Raw genomic sequence first — 5,501 nt, forward strand, 5'->3', positions numbered from 1 at the left:
TGGCAGTCGGCCCTCCTCCAGGGCACTCTCCTGCTCCTCCGAGTGGAGTGGCCTTCCTGAAACACAAACCTACCTCACTTACTCACTTAAAATTCATCAGTGTCCCTGTTAAGTTTTAAGAACCAAATCTGCCATTTTCATCCCAATCTAGAAAGTTGCCCAAATTCAATTCAAGAAAATCCAAATCTCCCAAGAAACCTGCCATCTGGTCCCAGTGAATCTTTGAGAAACTGGGAATCCTGCCCGGAAGTCAGAGGGGCTGTGTAAAGTGACCTCCCTCGTGCCTCAATGCCGCAGCCTTTTCTTGGTGGAGATTTTCCCAGTTACAAGCTGACCACCCTTTGTCCCCGGCCCTCCCCACTATGTCCCTTCCTTGTTCAATATTCAGGAAACCAGAGCCTCTTAGACACTAAATGATAAATCAGAATCGTGGGCTGTACTCCAATCACACCTACCTCAGGGGGTCACAGCCCTTGTAGGTGAATCCCATTTATAATGAGTCATTTACCATCAGATAAATCTTCCCAAGTATCTACTTGCCACTCACGGTACCAGTGGTTGTTAACGTGGTGGTTGCGAAATCCTCTCATGTGTTTATGCCAGTGCACACACTTCTCTCCAGGTCATGTCCATATTTATTTGGTAATTACCTTTTTTAATAGAACAATATCTGGGAGAGCTCCAGGGCATGGAGTGACTTCAATAATAACAACACTGAGTTGAGCACACAGTTGGGCTGCCTCTCTTAACTCCCTCCCCAACCCTGTTAAAGAGGTACCATCATCCTGAGTTTTCAGTGGAGGAGACCGAGGCCAAGTCTGGGGAGGAAGCGGGGTCTGTGTCTGCAAAGACCATGCCTGTGCTTTCAACAACCTCAGCTGCCATACTGCACTGGGCCAAACCTCCAGGGGCCAGGACTAAGCCCATCACCCAAGTCACAGATTTCGTAGGTTTACACCAATTACGTAACATCTACTACTCTCATAATGTCTTTTGCTTGCAAATCCATTGCTCATTGCCAACTGTTTCCAAGACAGAGCTGGGGGTGGGGGGTGTCTCTTTTTCTGCTATAGACCCTGCAGCTAACAGGGGAATGAATTCTGTGACCCCTGGCAATGAAATCCTGTAGACAAGGCCTCAGACAGACCAGAGAGGACTGCACTGCCTGCAACCCAGCATCCAACTTATCTCCTTCCTGTCAAAATACAGGAAGATGAGCTCACCCACACTACGCGGTTCCATAATTAGGCTGCCCCATTTGTCCACTCGTTCCTGTGGTGGCGGCGAGGTGCCAACCCCCTTTCCTACTCCTGCAGAAAACACCACTCTCTCCAATTGCCTCCTTCCAGCTCCCTCCCCTGAGGCTTAGCCCTAGGGCGTGGCTCCCCTCTTTCCACCACCCACTGGGCCACACTAATTGGTGTGCATCAAGAATGATCCTCAAAAGGTGAGGACAGCTCAGTCTCCAATAACTGACAGTAACTGTGGCTTCCGCCCAACCATGAGTTCCTGTTCTCCATACCTCCCTTCCTCCCCCATCACCAAGCTTATGGCTGGTTTGCTGTGTGTAGCTGAAGGCTTGCCCCAGTGCTTCAATGATTGCTCTGACACTTTTGGAGCTCCTCTTTAGGAAGCGTCTGCAGTGCCAATTTATGGAAAAACAAGCAAATCAGGATGGTTCTTTTAGGATCAAAGTCAAGCAGTGACTATACACAACACAGCTCATTAGAATTTCCAAGCTCCAGTAAACATTTGCTCTGCATGATGTTTTGCTTTCTCAACAAATCTAACTCATCCTCAAAAAAAGAAAAAAGCATTACTACTGAGGACATTCTATAGGCTCAGAGACTGGCTCCAGGAGTGTTTGGTTCTGAGTGTGTGCAGGCTCTGGACGAGGGCCATCTGGGGTCAAACCCAGCCGTGCCACTTCCCACCCGTGAGATCTAAGGCAAGTCCTTTAAACTCTCTGTGCCTCAGTTTCCTCATCTGGAAACTGGGGAAGACACTGCCATCTTCTTCACGGGATTTACAACACGTGTGAAGTTGCCGAGCACAATAGCCAGCACAAAGTAAGGTGCTCCATAATGCTGGCTCCTGCTGTCGCTACCGCTCCTCCTACTTATCTCAGAGGGTGAAAGAACTGCAAAGCCTTCTCCCAGGACAACACAGGGAGGCTGCAGTTAGAAAGGGGACACACTGTCCTGAGAGAGCATGACATCTAACAGCCACACAGGAAAAGACTCACAGATTGGACACGCTAGCAATATATTTTGTGCATACAGCAAGAGGCACCATAAGTTAAATGAAAAGATATTTGAAAGACAGGGAAAAAATATTGGTGACATAGCTGTCAAAGAGTTACTATCTATAATGTACACAGAATACTTATGTTCTCTCTGCTTTTATATCTGAAAGTTTCCGTATGAAAAACAAAGAGTAGCTATTCATCACTTTAAAAGGACATACCATGCAGGAGACAAATGAGCAGAGAAACAAACAGGCACTACTCAGAAAAGAAAAGGTCAATAGTTGATGAACTAAGTGGTGATGAACCACCTCAGCAGTAATCAAAAATGCAAATGGCAATGCCAAGGCACACTGCACTTTTCAGAATCACAAAACTTCCGAAAACTTGTACCATCCAGTGCTGGTGATGGTGTGGGGAGTGGTCACATGCGGATGGTGGGAGGGCAAACTGGATTAGCTGTTACAGAGAGCAACGTGGTGATTTCAATATTTAAAATGTCTGAGTCCTTGATCTAGAATTCTACTTGTAAAATTCTCTCAAGAAAGAATGCTAACATGTGCACAAACGTGTGTGTGTGTGTGTGTGTGTGTGTGTGTGTGTGTGTGTGTCACAGCAAGTTTGGTACTACAGAAAAACGGGAATCAAGCCATAGCAAAATGAATGAAGGTATTTCCATACAATGGAACACGAAACAATGTTTTTTTTAACGTACTGACATGAAAAATCTAAACTTAATAATATAAAAAGATGGCAACATGCATTTAGGAATTACTAATGCCAAGTACACAGTAAATTTGTTTTATACCTACAGATTCACAGGGGGAAAGAGGGGATTGTTTAATAAAATCGTGAAGGATGGGAACTACGAAGCCAGACCTCCTGAACTCTAAAGCCAGCTCCATCGTATATTAGCTGTGGGATTCTGGACAAGACACTTCAGCTCTTCATGCCTCAGTTTCCCCTCCTGTCACATGGAGATAATAATAGTACCTACCTCAATATTCCACTGTGCTGTGGAAACTCATGAGCAACCATCAGCCAAATCCCCTATAGCCAGGATCTCTTCACTCCTTGTTCTAACCCTGAACTTAAGGATGCTGTTCTCTACAGACCTCTCCATAGCATGGTGGGTTCTTCTCTCAGACCCCACATACTCCTCTTTGCCAATTCCAGGGCATTTCCCTCCCAGCTTCCCTCAACAACCCAGGACAGGGGTTGGCAAGCTACACCGTAGGCCCAATCTGGCCTACCACCTGCTTTTATACAGCCTAGCAGCTAAGAATGGTTTTCACATTTTGAAATGGTTGGGGGGGTGAGGGATTTAAAAGAATATTTCATGACACGTAATGTTCCGATCTCAGCGCCCATAAATAAAGTTTCGCTAGAATGCAGTCATGCTCACTTGCTTACCTGTTGACGGCAGCTGCTTTTACAAAGGCAGAATTCAGTTGAGTAGTCGCAACCCATAGCGCTTGGCCTGCAAAGTCTAACATATTTACCATCTGCCCCTTGACAGAGGAAGTGTGCTACCCTTGCCGTTGAGGCATGTGGCAGTAGTCTGTACCATCCACTCCCAATCAGCTGCCATCATCTATAACCTGCCAGGTTTCTGTGCCATGTGTACTAAAATACAAACAAGCCTGACAGCTGGATGGCACAACTACTAACATCAGTGACTGAAGGAAGTTCGACATTACCTCTATGGGTTGGAATGTTGTGTGGAAATCAACAGGATGAAATGGAAAGTGAATATACTAAGTCCCATGCAATGCTCGTGATCAGAAAGAATGACATATAGAGCAGGACCAAGACCTGGTGTTTGCTGACAGAGGTGAGAATCAGGATGAACAAGAAAATGTTATGGGGAAATTTTATCCATATAATGGAATGCTAAGCAGTAATAGAGCTGTGACATTATGTAGCAAATGGAGGTCAGATGACTGTCCTTACAAGCAGAAAAATCCTGGATAGAACAGGGTGCCCTGGGAAGGAGAGAGCCTGAGCCTGGAGTGCACAGAGAGGGCCCCGCTCAGAGCCAGACAACCTTGAAGACTTGTTAGCCCTATGATTATATACTATTACATTTAAACCAGAGACTCTCATTCTTTTGCTAATTAGATGCTACAAATAAATTTTCTTGGGGAAAAAATGAAAAGTACCAACATTTTTCTCCCCAAATTTAAGTACAAAGATGAAACACAATCACGAAGATACTTTTAGGTGACAGATGACCAATAAACTCATATCTTATTTGGGAAGTGTTTGATGAGGTTTAGTCTCTATTTCTTCAGAAACCAAAACAAAGCAATATGAATTTTGAGTCTTATCAGTCCTTAGGATTACAGCACACATAGCCTAGCAGGCCTAAGTCTATACGGAAACTTGGAGATTTTCTCCTTTTCAACTCTCTTTGAAGTTTTATTATCCTCAATAGGAACACACCAGTATGACATATAAATCAAATACCTTCTCTAAAAAGTCAGAAGGGTAAATCTCACTCAATGACTATGTTAAGAATGGTTAGTTGGGAAGCGGTTTTGTCCAATTCAGTCATTGAAAGGCAAAGACCCAGAGCGTGGATTTAATCCATGGCTCAGCCATCTAGTCCTGTGATTCATCTCAAGGCACCAACCCCGATTGCTTGTTCACTTGTAGAGTGAGGATGACACCTGTCCTGTCTGGGTCCTTGTGAGAGTTAAATGATGTAATGGTCACATGATGTAGAAGGGCCATCTGAGGGCAGGTTGACATATACATTTTAGGACATCATGAATCTCTTTCTAGACTCTAACATTTTTATCTTCTTTTCAAAAATGTCAGCATTGGCTGGGTTACAGAGATATAAAATCCTGCCTGAGATTCCTCCTGGGTGGCGTATGAGGACATGTTGCTACAAGTTAGCAGTTCGTTGGGCCAGAACATTCAGGTAGATGGAGAGTAATCTAGGTCAGGCATGCTTCTGTGTCTTTCAGGGTCTTCAGGGAATCTAACACAATGGATTACTTGGTACCAAGGTAATGGTACAGATGTTGAGCAGGTGACTAAGCTATGCATGCAGAGATCCTTTCCAACTTTGCTTCTCACCACCCTTTCCCTCTATTCCACTCCCAGCTCTGCCAAAATCATGCTGTTGTTTTGGGGCCATGAAGCAAAATCCCTCCAACAGGCCTTATGGATGAAGCCACATCGTAATCATCAACATGTAAAACCTTATCTGCCTAGAGCAGCATCGAACAGACTGTCAAACTACAGC

At 44.8% G+C, this 5,501-nt stretch overlaps 1 protein-coding gene across 1 annotated transcript in view; it reads right to left on the minus strand.

The window, feature by feature from the left end:
- Positions 1–5,501, minus strand: part of FHOD3 (formin homology 2 domain containing 3) — a 324,340-nt gene that overhangs the window by 109,197 nt on the left and 209,642 nt on the right. The gene's annotated exons all lie outside the window — the stretch shown is intronic.

Source organism: Myotis davidii, unplaced genomic scaffold (assembly GCF_000327345.1).
Source record: "Myotis davidii unplaced genomic scaffold, ASM32734v1 scaffold259, whole genome shotgun sequence".
NCBI lineage: Eukaryota > Metazoa > Chordata > Mammalia > Chiroptera > Vespertilionidae > Myotis > Myotis davidii.